The sequence below is a fragment of the Rhopalosiphum maidis genome, chromosome 4 (assembly GCF_003676215.2).
Source record: "Rhopalosiphum maidis isolate BTI-1 chromosome 4, ASM367621v3, whole genome shotgun sequence".
NCBI lineage: Eukaryota > Metazoa > Arthropoda > Insecta > Hemiptera > Aphididae > Rhopalosiphum > Rhopalosiphum maidis.
In genome coordinates, this window is record NC_040880.1 from 8,909,471 (window position 1) to 8,927,103 (window position 17,633).

Sequence of the window (17,633 nt, forward strand, 5' to 3'; positions counted from 1 at the left end):
CGTAAAGTGTTACTATTAATCAATTTTTACTTCCTACTTAAACGTGTGTATTAGTTGAGTTTAATTATACTGAAAAATATATCAGGTATTCAATCATAATAAGTGGAGAATTACGTAAGCTCTTTAAGATATAGAGGCACATAATTTGAAATGTTGTATAATGATTAAACTCTGATTTCGGTGTTCAGTTCTATAAAATATGTATTATTTAGGTATGTAGAACCTAAATATAGTAAAACTTCAATACATTTTACAGCTAGACAGTATTGACGGTAAATGTTTCTAGTTATATTTTATATAATATATGGAATATAGACATGTACCTGTATATGATATATGTAACATTAATTATTTATACTATATACATTACTATATGCATATTCAAATCCAATAACAATAACGCACGATGGTAACATATAAAATACACCTACTCGGAAACACGAGAATAAATTCATCCATATAACATAAGGTTAATATAAAATTAAAAAAAGTTACATTTTCAGTAAGTTCATCACACATCACCACATCCATATAACGATTTTCAAGACACCTGCAAACATACGCAAGATAAGATACAGCTGCTAAAAGGTTAAAGTATCTAGTTGTCGCTATTCCTACAAGCAACCTTTAAATAAGAAAGGTGACTGATGATGTACCTACTTTAGAAACAACCGGAATGTAATCTTCGGAAATGAGCGGCGCGTTTCGTTGAGTCAGAGATGATATGTGTAGGCTCGTTTAAGACTCGTTTCGCTGAAATTACGTCGCAGTGCACATCTACACATCAGTATACTAAATATGTATACACATTCGCGGACTGTGACATGAAAACGGTTTAGTCGAAAATCATCGTAAATCTGTTAGTCAGCGGCGAGGAGAACGCAGAGAAAACATACAGTAATGATGATATGGATCGACGGCGGTCGCCTTAGCTGTGTATAGTTGCTGGTGGACGGAGGTTTTCGGTTATTTACTTATTTACCGATTAAACATTTATTTTTTTGAAAAAAAAAAGTATACATAATTTAATTCACGATATACGATTTTTGGTTTATATAATATTCTTCTCCTCCAAGCGCAGCTACTGCGATCGTGATAGATAATTACAGAATTTAAGTACGCATAGTATAAATTATTGTTTATCATCAGTTAATTGCAAAATATTAAGTAAAATACGAGATAACTCATGACGTCCAATCAAAAATTTACCGATTCGTGGCCAAGAAGGTAAGAAATATATGTGGTGTTGTCCACTTGCTGGGAATATCGTTGTACTTACGAGATAAGTTATGTATAAGAATGGTAATATGTTGAGTAATATAATTTGATCCTATATATGTGTATATATATATATACACGAACCGATTCCTGTATAAAATGAAACTAAAAAAGTTTATTATATTTTAATCGGCCCAACCGGGGTCTCGGCCGTGTACACATTGTACTGGCGTATACAGGTATATATTGTACAGTAAATATACGTTATATATACTGCAGCAGTATAAATAGTAATCGCTGACATTCTCGCCGAAAATCACGTGACCGGAATGCCGCAACGATAATCGCATGACAATAATATTAGACATGCGGCGGCGGTTTTATGCAGCGTACACGACAATAAACATAATGGGGATGAAGAAATCCATAAAAATACCTGTGCCCCCGGAGCGCATCACATAATATAATATAATATACATAACGTATATATGATTCGGAGGGTAGGTGCCTACACGGTACGCGCACGCACACGCACACGCACACACATACGAAGGACGATACATACCTGCACAAAGTATTGTATATTATGTTTTGCGAGTTATCGTTTTTCCATTGATCTCCGCTGACACTTGTATACATATAATAATTTATACGACCCCGCCGCCGACGCCGCAGCCTCCGCCGATGGCCCAGGTGCACCGCGCGCCGAGATAATATCTGCCGCCGCCGCGCGAAGAGGGTCGCATGCATTTTTAACAACGGCACGGCCGCCACTACCCTCATACACGCGTATATAAAGGGTGTGTATTATAATAATAATACGCGCGCGCACGTACACACGCGCACGCACGAACCTCACGCCGGCAAAGTCTTGACGAACCAATATAGACCTGTTAGTTACGCTTAACCGCGCCGCCTCCGCCGCTTCTCGCTTCGCGCGCGCGGGATTAAGGGTGCGCGCGTATTTTGTGCTGTTGATTTATATACGGTGCCGCCGCCGCCGCCCTTTTGCACGGCGAGAATCTCGCACACGTACACACACGCACACGCACACACGCGCGTATACATAATATATACGGCACGTCGGCAGCGAGGTTTACGCGCCGAGGTTAAAAGGGGTGACGGTCGATCAGGGTGGTGTAGTTGACGGTGTGATGGGGTGGTTTAGTCGTCGCGTTGTGTGAGTGGCGGTGTCGGAACAATGGCTTTTTCCATCATCCCTGTCGACGACGACGCGCGCGATAGGGCGGCTGTGTGTGTGTGTGTGTGTCTACGTGCGTATGTATATATATATATATATATATATATATATGTGCGTATATATACGCGTCGGGGTTTTATAATATAAATTAATAAAGTTCTGAGCGGGAATTTAAATGCACCGACAGGCGTCCGCCGCCGCCACCGCCGCCGCCACGGTTTGTCGACAAAACGTTTTTCCATTTATTAATCCTCGCCCGTCACCCTCCCCGCCACTCGCTCTTTACACCACCGCCAGCCGCCGCGTGTGCCTCGTGAAAATTAGAAAGGCCGATTTAAAATGTAAATGTGGGGTCCGCGTGTTTTTGATTGGGTTTTATTGAAAAGTTTTATTTTTTCCCTCTCCGTTTTCCGCCCGGAAAAACACGGCTCTCCGAACGGGTCAATATTTAACTTTTTGCACTCGGCGGTAATTGCTGCCGCCACCGCCACAGCCGCCGCGCCACCGGTGCAGCAGTGCAGGGCATAGTAGATGTGGGGTGCCATGATTGCTCGTTTAGCACGCCACCGTCGCCACCGCACGCTTTTTTGGTCGATTATTATGATATGAAAAAAAAAAAAATAAACTTTTTATGTTCTATTAATACACACACACACACACACACACACATACATACCACACCACGTGTTATACATATAACACGTACAACGTATATGTACACAAGACGACGCGGTGAGTACACGCGCTACCTCCGTTGAGATATATGATAGGTATATGTTATACGATATTGAAGTGACATTATATTTTTAAAAAAATATTGTCGATTAGAGAAATCATAAACTACGTGACGTCGTACACGGGGAAAGGCGACACGTCCTTGTTTCGCTTAAACTTAGGTATATATGTAAATATTTACGAGGAGGATGTATAATAGAGAGATATATCATGTCTAAGGATTTCTGCTCTACGTGTGCCATACATTCCAGATTCTAATTTGGTTAAGCAATTTAAACTGCCAAATTGCTTAATATAGTATTGATGGGCTTACTGGCTTACAATATAATGGATTATTTCATATCACAAATTTGCCGCAAGATTTCAATAACCATCAATGCAAAATTCTCTTTTTCAAATAATTTAATCGGAGAATAATTTTAAGGTGCTATTTTATTACATAATTTAGTGCCGAGTATTTCAAAATTTTCAAAACCAGTTTTGATTTTTAAATTTTTTTTATAAGAAAATTGTTTGTTCCGTACCTTGCGTTACTGTATTGTATGATGGTATTATTGGTTGTAATGCCATGTGGATAATATGAATATTACATGAATATTGTGTATGCATCATTATATAGCATGATTTAAGTTTATAGAATACTGAGATAACTTTGCATCCAATGATCCAACATAGGAATGAAAATGTTCTCACAGACCACAGTACTCGATATTATATATCTATAATATTATATTTTGCACGTGCAAATAGTTCCGGATCACTGGTAATAACAACTCAAAGCAATTTCATAAAATAGTATTTGATGTATAATGAACAGTGATCTAATATAATACGTTCGAATATGTATTCTATTCGCATACTAAAGAATAAAGATTAAAACATCACGGATACAGATAATTCTTTTTGAACTTCTTTCGGTTTCTGACTATGCATTAATTGTAATAATAATTTTAAATAATGAATCAATTCATACTTTATGTGTATGGATGTATGATGTATACATTACATTTATAAGCACTCGAAGACTAGAGTCGATTACACTTGCAAGATATCTTGTATGGGTTATCTGTTTGGAATTTAAGCACTTATATTCTTTCGAAAAATACACATATTCAAGTGTGTGTATATATTGTATTATTGTATGTATATTATACTTATACATAAACGTATAGCATTTAAGTCATTAGTACGTATACAATAATTGATTTCAATATCGTCAACAACCGTCGTAAATAACGTATTGTATACAGTATAAATAATATTGTTATCAGCTTGCACATTTAGCGGCCCGTCATCGTCGTATAAAGTGTTATCGTCGAAAACCAAGTCAAATAAGTGAACACCTTAATCTCCATTTAATGTATAATACTGTACGCGTACTTACCTATATATGTTATAGCTCCTACATCACACAATATGTTTTTTACGTTTTCCTTCCATCGGTCTCTCTTTAACCGTTTACACGCCACAATCATCTACACACACAATTTAAAATTATAAGTACATGATTAATGAATCCGATTTTGTCGTCCTATATAATATATATAATATATTATGAACATTGTTTATGAATTATGTATATACAATTTTATTACTCCATCCCTGTATAGCACATTTGTATTTAATGTGTGATTATATTATTATTATTATTATACCCATCGTCGAAAGAGCGGAAGGAGTGGTTTTTTTTTTCCATAGATGGTTCATGTGTGATTTATCGTTGTTAAAATCAAACATCAATTATCCCCGATTTTTTTCCCCAACGTTTTTTACACACAATTGTCTGGACTTGAACCGTATCAGATTTTATTGCACAAAGGGCGCGCTGACAAAACAATGGTATGGCCGTATAGGTATTTCGTACGTTTTTTTTTTATACATGTATTAAGGTTATAAAAATAAAATAAAATAATATTCTACAACACGAGCATGTACGTAGGATACCTACCTAAATATTATACTTGTAAACCCGTCTGCGCATGTGCTGAATGTTTTTTTTTTTTTTTTATAAAGAAAAGACACGTATCTTGTTATGAATTAATATTTGATTGCTTGGCGGATATACGGTGTTCGATCTTTAGGTACGTGGAAAAAATACGATACGCGTGCACTTGTTCATAATTCATATAGATTTTTTTCGGTCTAAACAAGTGTTAAATAATGAGTGCTATTTTATAAATATGTATAGTGGGTGCTTCTTTTACCGTCACTGGACCCTTTTAACACCTGCACAAATATTTAGACACACGCTAAAGAACACCGGGCGGTTGTTTATACACTGTCCAACCCTTTTTAGAATTATGGCACTCTGCGGGTGAGAAACCTCGACAAAAAAAAATTGTAAGTAGGCGTGGGCGGTTCAACAGAAGCGCGTAAACATGATTTACGGCCATCGCTATGATATTCTCGGGGCGGGTGGCGCGCGAGCGGTGGATTAAAATTATAAATTGCATTATAACGAGGAGGTCGAAAAGTTTTGTGTAAATGAAAAAAAAAATTATCATAATTTATGAATTACACAGTTCTATAGAACGCTAGTTCATTTTTATACCCATGTAAAAAGATTAAATTAAATTATTTCGTCGATAGTTTGTTAAAAGACCTGAACATGATTTGTTATGTGTCAATATTTATTATTTTATATTCGGTAATAGTATACATTTTGTTATACTCAGACATTATATATTATTTATAATAGTATAGGTACTATTACTACGATTATTTATTAATACTATACAATAACTAATAGTTGAAAACAACGTTTTTTTTTCATGTATGCACGGGTTTAAATGATTAGTATAGAAAAATAAAGAATTTAATACCTGTACTCTTATGAAATGAATACTATCTTTTTTTTTTTTGAGTAATCGCCAGTTTAAATACTTTTATTTGTGTACTTCAAAATTGTTTAGGTACAATAATAGAGAAGATTAGACCATTTTTAACACTCGTGATAGATTTCACTGTTCTAGTATATAATAAAATACACACAAGTATTAAAATCAAACAATACTTTAACAAACAATATTATATTGGTTTATATAGTTATATAGTTGTGAAAAATTATTTCTTCGTTTCAATAATAAGAATATCTATTCTATATGAATAGAAGAATATGTTTAACACCTTTTTACGTTTAATATTAAATTAGTGATTAATTTTTTGTGATATGATAATAATGTATATGACATTATGTTTATTATTCTGTCACATATTTATACATTACATAAAAAATTAGTTTGACGTTCATAAATTAGAACTCTCAGAAGGATGTACATTATTAATACATGCCTATAAAAGCTATTTAAAATCGTTTAAGATATTATACATCTGTAATAGTTAATAGATATTTAATTTGCATTAATACAAATTTGAACCCGTTAAACGATGCATTTAATAGGAACCCAATAGATGGTATTCTATATTATTATAGTATTATTTAGGCTATTATAAACTGGTGGATAGCAAATGTTAACGATAATAATTAATGTAGTCAAAGGCAAAGGTGGAAAATTTGATCATTTTCCATCCTACTAATCTTTATATAACTAACACTGTCCCTTTGTAGTATACTAATATAAATATTTAAATAAAGAAACCAAGGGGCTTAATTGATATTTGATATTCCAATTTTCAAGAATTAAACAATACGATATTATTCGTTAAATAATATTAATAGGTAAAATAATATAATATTATTATTATTACTATTATTTACTAACGAATCCAAAGTTCTGAAATTAAATATTTTATAGGACTGTAACTGTTGTATGTTTGTTTATTCATTAAAATTACCAGTATATAATAATCGTGTTTATTGTAATCAATTAATGTTTCAATAAATATTATGAAAAATAAAAGTTTTTTTTATACTTCTGTGTATTTTATACCTTATACAAATAAATTATAATAACATCCGTGTATAATATATTTATCAATTTAAATTTCAATAATAGAGTAATTATTTAAATATTTAAAAAAGATTTAATTTACTCTTGGGTTTCCACACGAGTTTTCTTAGCGCGGCTCAATAATAAATTGATTTCAAAATTAAATAAAAATAAATAAATTTAGTTTGAGAATAAAATATGTAAGCACTTATATCTTTCTTAAATTTCTGTTCATTTGCATTACTTAAAATTTTAAACACATATTAACTAAATTACAGATGTTAATAGTTTTAAACATTATAAAAAAAAAAAATATGGCAATTAGTTTTATAATATGCATAATAATTATACACGTATATTCAGCCAATATAGCTACACGTGATAGAATAATATACGATATATAGGTATGTATAATCATTTTAACAGTAGTTCATTATGAAAAACACTTAATGTAATATTTCTTCTATATTCACTTATTAGTTCATCACGTCTGATGTAGGAAAGATAATTAATCTGAGGATTAATATCTATAATTTAATAATGCATTATTAATTCAGATTGAGTGGAAATATGTTAGTGTTACAGTGAAAGGACTATACCATATTATTTTGTACATAAATGAATATATTAATTATGATTAAAATGACGTTATTAAATAGTGTGTAGTCGTGTTTAATAAATATACAGTGTGAGAGAGTAAAAGTGCTTATTGTGTGTAATCATAGGTAGGTATATTCACAATTTACACATATATAGCATACAATATAATCGCCATGTACATGGAAGGACATAATATAACACACGTAGATAAAATATAAAGCATAATCACACCGTATATATAGATGTATATAAACCGTGAATAGAGTAGATTTACATTTACCCATTATACACTACACAGTACACATAATACGGTTTGCAGATTGAATTTACAAGAGCTATAAACACACACGCAGGCTCGTGTAAAAATGATTTTACCTACACGAATTAGGTTTAAACGAACAGAGTTATTGAGGATGTAATGTGCTTAGGCAGCCCACCTTTTTTTTTATGTGACCAACACCTATTTACAGACCATAAATATAATAAATTGATATAACTACACATTTTTTTTTTGCTAACATGACTATTATTCTCGTTCGTGTAGGTACCAAAATCCCTATTTATACTCTAATTTGATTGAATATTTTTCTGATTTTCATTATAATGTTAATTGTTTGGAAAATAAAATTAAGGAATTATGGTTATATTATCGATTCATCGATTGAACAAAAATCAGCTTTTCAAATCGTGTGCTATTATGAAATCAGAATTGTTTCATTGATTACTATAAATAATGTTCAAAAAATACGTTTATATGTATTGATTTTTCGCGGGTACATGTATTTAGAGCGATCCTGTATACAATTAGGGACTGATGGGTAATTCTCAATTCATTAAAATATCTTTTTAAAAACCGTAACCGTTTGATTTGCCCCCCATATACCCGATAAGCGACCGGGTATTGTATTTTGCCCCTCGTCGTATCGAAGGGTGACCACGGTGACGAAGGGTCCTTGTTATAAAGGTAAAATGAAATATATGTGCACGACGTACGTACACATAAGCTGATTAATAACGTGTCGTGGCGAGGAGTATACACAAAAAAAAAAAAAATCGATGCCGAACACCTGCATTTTCGCGTAAAGAGCACGTACCTATATCTGCGTGTTGTACACACACACACACACACACACACACATATATATATATATACATCTATTCTGTCGGTAAACTCAAAACCCTACGTTGCACGCGCGTTAAATATAATGGTAGCGCGTGCGTGGGGGGCGGTTTATACAGACGTCGTCGGACTTTTCGCTAGCGGAAGATGATGCGCTTTTGGCACCGGCCGTGAGCACATTATCGAAGCTATACACACACACACACACACATATCTATATATATATATACGTAGGTATAACGGTAAATATACCCACGTCCCTATGGTTATACAGTAAGTATATATATGTATATATATATATATATACATAGTGAGTAACGACCCCTGCGGCTTGGCCAGCGCACACGACCCTCGTCCGTCGAGGGTGAGATCAGCAGTGTTATATATATATATATATATTACATATACGCTATTTATAAGTATATATATTGGTGGCTGCAGTAGCATTATACAGGAGCGGTTGTGTATATTAGTGGCGACTGGCGACTGTGTACAGCGGCGGCGGCGGCGACACAAGTAGTAGTAATAGCGTGTACATCAGAGTATATAGTCCGCGGGGTGTAGCTTTTCGCGGTGCCGAGGGCGCGGAGAGGGTTTTTAATAATAGTCGGCTAATTCGGCGACGGACCCTATTGCCATTTATTTGCTAATCCACCAGACCGCCGTTGTTATATTGCCATTATACGCATAAACCACGCACACTTCTCTCCCTCGCCCGTTCTCTATATACCCGCGAATGTGCTGTGCGCTTCTCTCTCTCTCTCTCTCTCTTCCCATCATAGTTCCGAGCGCGATCTCTTTTCGCGTATATACAACACACACACACACACACACACACACACACACACACATATATATATATATATATATATATATATATACTGCAAGCGGGTACCGGCGAACGGCTGCGGCTACGCGTGCAAAACGAAAGGGTTATATTATACGTTACCGTCACGCGTCATCACGATGCAATTAAAAGCATTTAGCGCGTTGCGGAAACCCCGCGCGTATACATATACTACACGTTCGTATATAGGTGTATATAATAATATACTGCAGCAGCGCCGACGACAGCGTCAAACTTCAGATTGTTTTTTTTTTTATAGCGTTTTTTACCCGCCAACCCGTCGGTCCTCTAATGATTTCCACCGCGACGTATATCCACAATAAAAACGTGATGCTGTATAATATGATACACATCGTATGTGTAATGCTTCTCTTCCGAGATGATGTGTGGTATGGATTTTTATTTTCCGCGTGCGCAATGTGAATTATAATTATAGCCGGCGTTTGTTTACCGCGAGTTTTGCTAATTACTTTACACACAACGCATAATCACGTATAAACGGATTATGTTATTATCATCATATTCACCCCGCTCTGGTGTCGGTTTTATTTGCCCTTCTCGTCTGTACATTTTACCTGTAAATACGTATACGCTATTTCACAATTTATTATATTTGTTTATATACATATACATTTTCACGTCTGTTTTTGGCACTCTCGTACAGAAAGCAGCCATCGTCACCGTTCTCAATATACTTGACTCGATGACACTTGACTATAGTCGAGTTCATTAGGTCCCATGAGCATTTTATTTATTTGTTTTTTGCGATTTACCACTACATCTATGGTTAATATATTTTGAGCATACAAAATGAATTACCGAAAAGGTTATTATATTGCAATATAACACAATATAATCACTGTTTAATTATAAGTAAGAATAAAATGAGGCTAGAATATTAACTTATTGAAAAACCAGTCACTGCGGTATTATTCTACACCTAAACCCCAAAAAACTAGTTAATTTTTATAAAAAAAATTGATAACATAAGTTATATTATATAAAAAAAGGTCATGGGGGGGATCGGTGTTGGTGTAGATGCGTACGTCTCACTTGCGTACACGGTGATTTTCTTCTCAGTTGCGTACACAATTATCGAAGGTCAAACTACGAACGAATTATAGTCGCATTTCCGTACACAGATTAAAATGTCGGCATTCCCTATGTATACGTTTGCCGCCTAAATATATGTTATAAGATATTTATTGTCTTATCGAAATATCGAATCAAAGATGTACACGCACCGTTTTACTCGATACGATTTGATCTACGAGTGTACGATTGATACGTTTATATGTCGGTGTGTGAACAGTTATAACATACGAACAACGGTGTTACTGCTCATGGAATTAATTGAAACAACAAAAAAGAAGCCATCTTTAATTGATGTTAGCGGGTTTCAATACCGACAACATTGAAAAAATAAAGATGGAACCATTAGCTGGTTGTGTATAAACGAGAAAAAAAACTGCAGAGGAACGTTAAAGTCACGAGGCGAGAATGTGTTTTCCGTCACCGATTACGAGTACACTCCCGATGTGGCAAAGACTGAAGTCGCAAAACCCTTACTTTTACACACTGAATTAAATTTAGAAGAGACTAAACGTAACAAAAAATATGTAAAATTTTACGAGAGAATCAAACGTATTACTCAAAACTTTTTAGAAAATAACGACTTAGACAATTGCCTCAACAAATTGTCCATAATTGTCAAATTAGATTAAATTATATTATTATGAAATAATAATAATATAATAATATGAAATGAGTGTGTACGCAAATGAGACGTACGCATCTGCACCGGACTCGGGGGGATCAATCCCACATATCCCTCCGTGTCTACGTCCACGGTTCTACACGATGTGAATACCTATAACGTATGCATCATAGTCGTAATAAGAAAATTATAGTTAATATTTATAGTGTTTACTATGAATATAATTGAGAGAACAACAAAATTATAGACCGTAACATAAATCACATTAATAGCGTGAGGTGTAAAAATGTAGTAGTTATTAAAACGATCGAACATTGTACAAAAACTACGTTTTTAATGATAATAGTTATACTTATTTAATATTTATCTACAATGGTTTTTATTATATGAATTTATTTAGGTTAAGCCACCTACAAAAAATTACCGTGTAATTTAGAAAGGCAAACAAATAAAAACATTGTACATAGTTTATTAACAACAATTAAGTTTTGGATTAAAATATGTTTAAAAAATAAGAAAACTAAAAATTAAAAATATCCATGACGTATACTCGAGATATAATATAAAAATTAATCACATGAGCAGTGTATCTGTAGTATGTTTACAATTTAAATGTTCAATTGATTTTAATTTATCATTATTAATTTCAAAATGAACAATATAATACAAACAGTCGACCCCTGTCTGGTATAATATACATCAAATATCAATAAGCCATTAACAAATAGTTTTATATTGCCATGTAAAATACTGTATATAGATGTACGATTACGTAGTACTACTGTATATCTCGTATTTGAATGGAGTGCTTCACGAATTCACAATACATCTTCATTTTGGGCCACGTATTCTGAAGGGGTGTGTAAGTGTTTAATGTAAACACTATACTATATTATAATATCATATACGTATACGCCAAACGGATTAGAATTATACGTGTATATGTATATAAAACCTCTTCACACATAATATATTACATAATAATAACAGTATATCATTATAATTATGAACTGTAAAAAATATACGATATACGTATGGCGTACATATTGTAATGATTTGTAGTACTATATTATAAGTAGTATAATGATTATTATTAAAGTATTGAACATTGGTATTTCAATTAAATTAATTTAATCATAAATTGTAGACTTAAAGTGTAAAAACGAATTACACATTATAAATCGGGTATTAATGCAACGGAATTATAATAATACAGATTTTATTATACGTAATTGACATATAAGTAATTTACTTTAGTATTTGATAACGATAAATTTAAAAAAAATAATAGTTTTATGTTATTTAATCGTTAAATAGTAATTAGTTATTATTTATTACGCTAAATAATTATAACGTTATGAGTATGAATTTTGCTAGTATATTTTAATATTATCTACAGCAGTTTTGTTCGAACGTATAATATATGCTGTAAATTTGTAATGCGTTATAATTTTGTACACGGCCTCAGGTGCAGACCGTAACAATTATCAAACAAATATTTATTTGACTATAAATATATGGAATATATACTCGTAATTAATTAAAATATATATATATTATAATGAGTATATATTTTGTTGGTTTTGACTTTTGAAAATATAGAGTATCTATTAGTTAATCGTAATTTAAAAAATGTACGTGTAAAAACATATTCGTGGGTGATATTTAATCGTCAGATGATTTTATTTTTCAGCGCGTAAAATATGTCAACATTTCAACCCTACTTGTAAAGTCAGGAAGCCCCTTGTTAGACAGTTGATATTAACGGGAGGGTGTTAGAGCGCCAGGTGTGTGTGCGGACGTTTGAATAACATAGTGAGTGTAACACATTTTACAGTGTAAATTATACCATTATACAACATTATAACATACAACTTTCGTCACGATGTAAAAAAAAAAAAAAAATGTTATACATGCAGAGAATTTTTATTCGCTTGTTATATAAGTTACAAGTTTATAACTAAATAACTTTAAAATAAACGTATAATGATTATTATATACACTAGATTGGAATGCGTTTTGTGTTTAATTGATCAGTAATTAAACACTATACACTATACAGTGTACAACGCATTAATGCGTTATTATTATATGCTCAATAGTATTTTAGCATCGAACAAAAACAGCATAACAAAAAAATATAATCATTTTGGATAATAATAGAATTGATTAGAATAATAAAACGTACGAAAACCCCGGGAGGAATGCATAGACGAAATATTAATTGCTAGATATATAACTACACAGTATTGACATAATTGAAATATAGGTACTTGATTTTACAACAAAATCAATCGTATTATTACACTAAATAACGTACATTTTGATTTTTAGCACACAATACACATTTTTAATTGCATGAAATTAAAAATCTAGGAATTTTGTTCGTCATGTTTAATCGTTTGTCGTATCTACGATTAATACATTTATATTAATGTGAAAAACAACAATACTTGAAGTACGCCAGTCACCAATCAAAAATTATAAAGATATTAATTTAAATGAATTGGTATAGACGTTTTAATTAGTTTTTTGTTTCAAGTGACTTTATATGTTTTATTTCGTGTTACTAAAATATTAGAAAGGTATATTTTTAGTCCTGACTTTTGTAGGTAAAGACTACAGAGGTATGGAACTCATATAAAATATAATACGCTGTATTATATATGTGACGAACCTATTCTATTGGAATGTATCATCATAGTTTAATGTGATATTATTTATGCAATAAGTTAGATTCTATGACACTACTATGTAGGTAAATCAACCATCACACAGACATTATATTTTTATGTTTATATGTGTGCCAACGATGGGTACACGAAGGCAAACACATTTTATTTTATTAGTATTGTATAATTATTTTGAATAAAGCGATTTAAATTATATGGTTATTTAATATGTAAATGTATGAACATCATTTAATTGTTATTTATATAAAAGTCAATATAAAAGTGATAAATGTCGGCAGAGTACCTACTAGAGTCAAATGTCAATAGTTTGTTTAATGACATTACTGTCTTACTTATGAATTATGATATATATTTATATAAACAATTAACTACTTATTCAAAATTCGTTGATAACATTTAACGTTTTAAACAAATATTGGAGATAATAAATGAAGTTAAAATAAATATGTATTTACATACATTATGTACTTTACACAGAAATTTCGATGTGTCATGATGCTTGTGTATAACAAATTAAAAACAGAATAAATAAATGTATCTTTTTTTTTGTATGATCAATAATTTTAAAAGAAAATATTATGTTTTTTATTTTCTGTAAACTTTTGTTTAAGGCTTTGAAAATATTTTAAATTGATTTAAAAGAGTAGGTAAACAAAAGTAAATATTTGTTCACAAATGTCCAGTGTCCATGTAGTGAATATAATATGTAGACAGTAGATTTGATACATTTTGATAAATGAAGAAATCTATTGACTATAATTTATTAAAAATGTATACGGAACGATCTACAGCAAGGGTCGCCAAACTTTTAAAACAAGTGAGCTACATTCAAAATTTTGGTGATCGACATCCCGGATAATTTAGGTCTTTAGGAAGATGTTTGATGAGCAAAAAAAAAAATAGGTCCAAGCTTCAAAGAATAATTATTTCATATTTGAGAATAATCCACATTATCCGATTTGTTATTAAGCGATCGGCTCATAATATTAACATTAATTTTTATAACGATCGACCTACATTCCTAGAAAGATCGACCCCTGATCTACAGTGTATCTTCACCTTATAGTGTCTTTTCGGTAATATAATATTTTTTAGCTTTAACTTTAGCTAACTCGGGGGTTTGGTAAAAATGTTTTTAGTTTTTAGTTTAAATGTACATTTTTTAAAAATATAAAAATAACGTTTATGTGATTAATAATTTTAGAACTTAAGTAAAAATACAACAAAACGAATGAGTTATGTAACGATTTTTAATGCAAAATGTTGGTAATTTAATACAATAATACTATAAGTCTATAAATTACACGACTTATATTTATCGTTTCCACGAAAAACCAATGATATTATTCTGAAACAATCGAAAATGTATACTTTGAATATACAACACTAATCAGTATAATATCACTTTATGGTTATAAATTATATGTCGATTATGGTAATTAACGTTTTACAGATTCAAATTAAAAAATACATATTATTATAATATAAATACACATGTATTAACATACATGTGTATTTATATTATAATAGTATTACATAGTGTAACACACGTTTTAAACTTTAAACACGTTTTATTGTATACCTATATTTTTCGATAATGGATTTGTAGACAGCGTGTTAATTTATTTTGTAATTATTCATTTATGTATACAATGTACATAGCTATAGGTACATAGTTCATACGTAGGTGTAAACAAAATTGAAAATTACCGAGTTGAGTTTATTAGTAGCAGTGTTCGCGTGCGTCTAAAACACAATGGTTATTTATACACAATATAGTTGAATAATAGCATACGGAATACATAACCTATACTTCGAGTATAATAGTGCTATGTTTGCTCGTTATTCGATTAGCTATAATCTATAAATACGTATAATATTAAAAAAGCTGCTAAACTGATTTCGATAAATAATTGTCTGATTTATTCATAAGGATAAGGTGTATAATGTGTATACATTTGCCCGTTGATGTCAACATAGAAATCGTTATATTTTCTATAAATCAGAAAAAATTTGTTTTGATGTCTATATTAGATGCAAGATGTAATGTATGTGTTGAGTTTGAAATAAATGATAAAAAATTGCATATGAAAAACGATTCTGAGTGGAGACGTTGTTATTAAAAATATTTCATTATAATATTATGTAAACTATATGACTATTAATAATTTATTTTTCTCTTAATAATACGTTAAGTTAAAAAATTACATACATTATATAATAACAATTATGGTTATAACATACATAATATACTTGTGTATATTATTGCTATTAACGTCTAAGTTAATACGCCAACGTATGAATAGCTTAAAATTAATCTTAGTGTTTTGTAAATGTCATTTATGTATAAACGTATAATAAATAATAATTAATAATATTTGTAATGACGAAAAGTTTCAAGTCCTTATGAATAATATTTTTTGAATAACAATAAAATACTTAATATTATTTTCGTTAATTTATCTAATTTCGTTAAAATTTGATCTCGAAATGTCTTTCGAAAATTTATAAATATGTATTTTTGAAATTATCATGGTCTTGTTAAAAGAATTTATATGGAATAGTTTACTACATCTTCAATTTAGTCGTGCTAAATGTATGAGTAAATTCATAATATTAGTTGTTTTATAAAGTACTTTAAATCTAATACTTATTATAAAATTTAACTAAAATACAATTAACTACTGGATAGGAAATTAATAAACAACAATAAACCAATAACTAATGTTTATCATAAACTATTTTTTTATATCTAGTTTATTTTATTTGTTATATAAATAAATTCGTATTACCATAAAATAAATTATATAAAATTGTATACTTAATATTAAAAATTATAATTATTTATTGCAGCTATATGACTTTAAAGTATAATATTATGTAATAAAAACATAACGTATAAAGCAAATACTTACGAACTACAATAAGCTAAAGATCAAGAAAATTTCAATGGATTTAGCTTTTAAACAATTTGTTTAAATTGTTTATATTTATTTTAAGTTAAGAGTTACAGCAAATGTTAGTCAGGAATAAGTTAGAAAAATATATTCAATTAAGTCAAAATGTTGCATACTTTTAAAATATTACTATATAATGTTTAATATTTACCAATTATTTTAATTTTATTATTTAACTACAAAGTTAAATTTGTAGAGAATAACGTTGGTCTTCATTGCAATCAATATTAATAGTGAGGTCGAGCCGTCGAGGTACAATATTATATACTATTTATGAATTTAAATAGTAAATAATTTAAATTAGAATAATTTTAAACATTGATACTTAGAAATTAGAACGCCAATGAAATACAGTTTATACATTATTTAATAAATCACTTTAGATTTTATTTTTACATAACTAAAATTAGTAGGTATGCAAATTTTTACTTATACATTTTTTTTTATCTTTTACTGATCAAACATTTCTAGCGTACTTGAATTTAAGGATAGTTCTAGAAATTATATTACTCAAATTTTTCTCATCAGATTTAAAGTAAAAGATATTTTATGTATGACGTATGGTGTTATTAGCTGTGAGAAATTATTTCTAACTGTGCAATTAATTAAAAATATAGAGATAATTAGTTTTTGACTTACCGAAGTAGGTACCAAT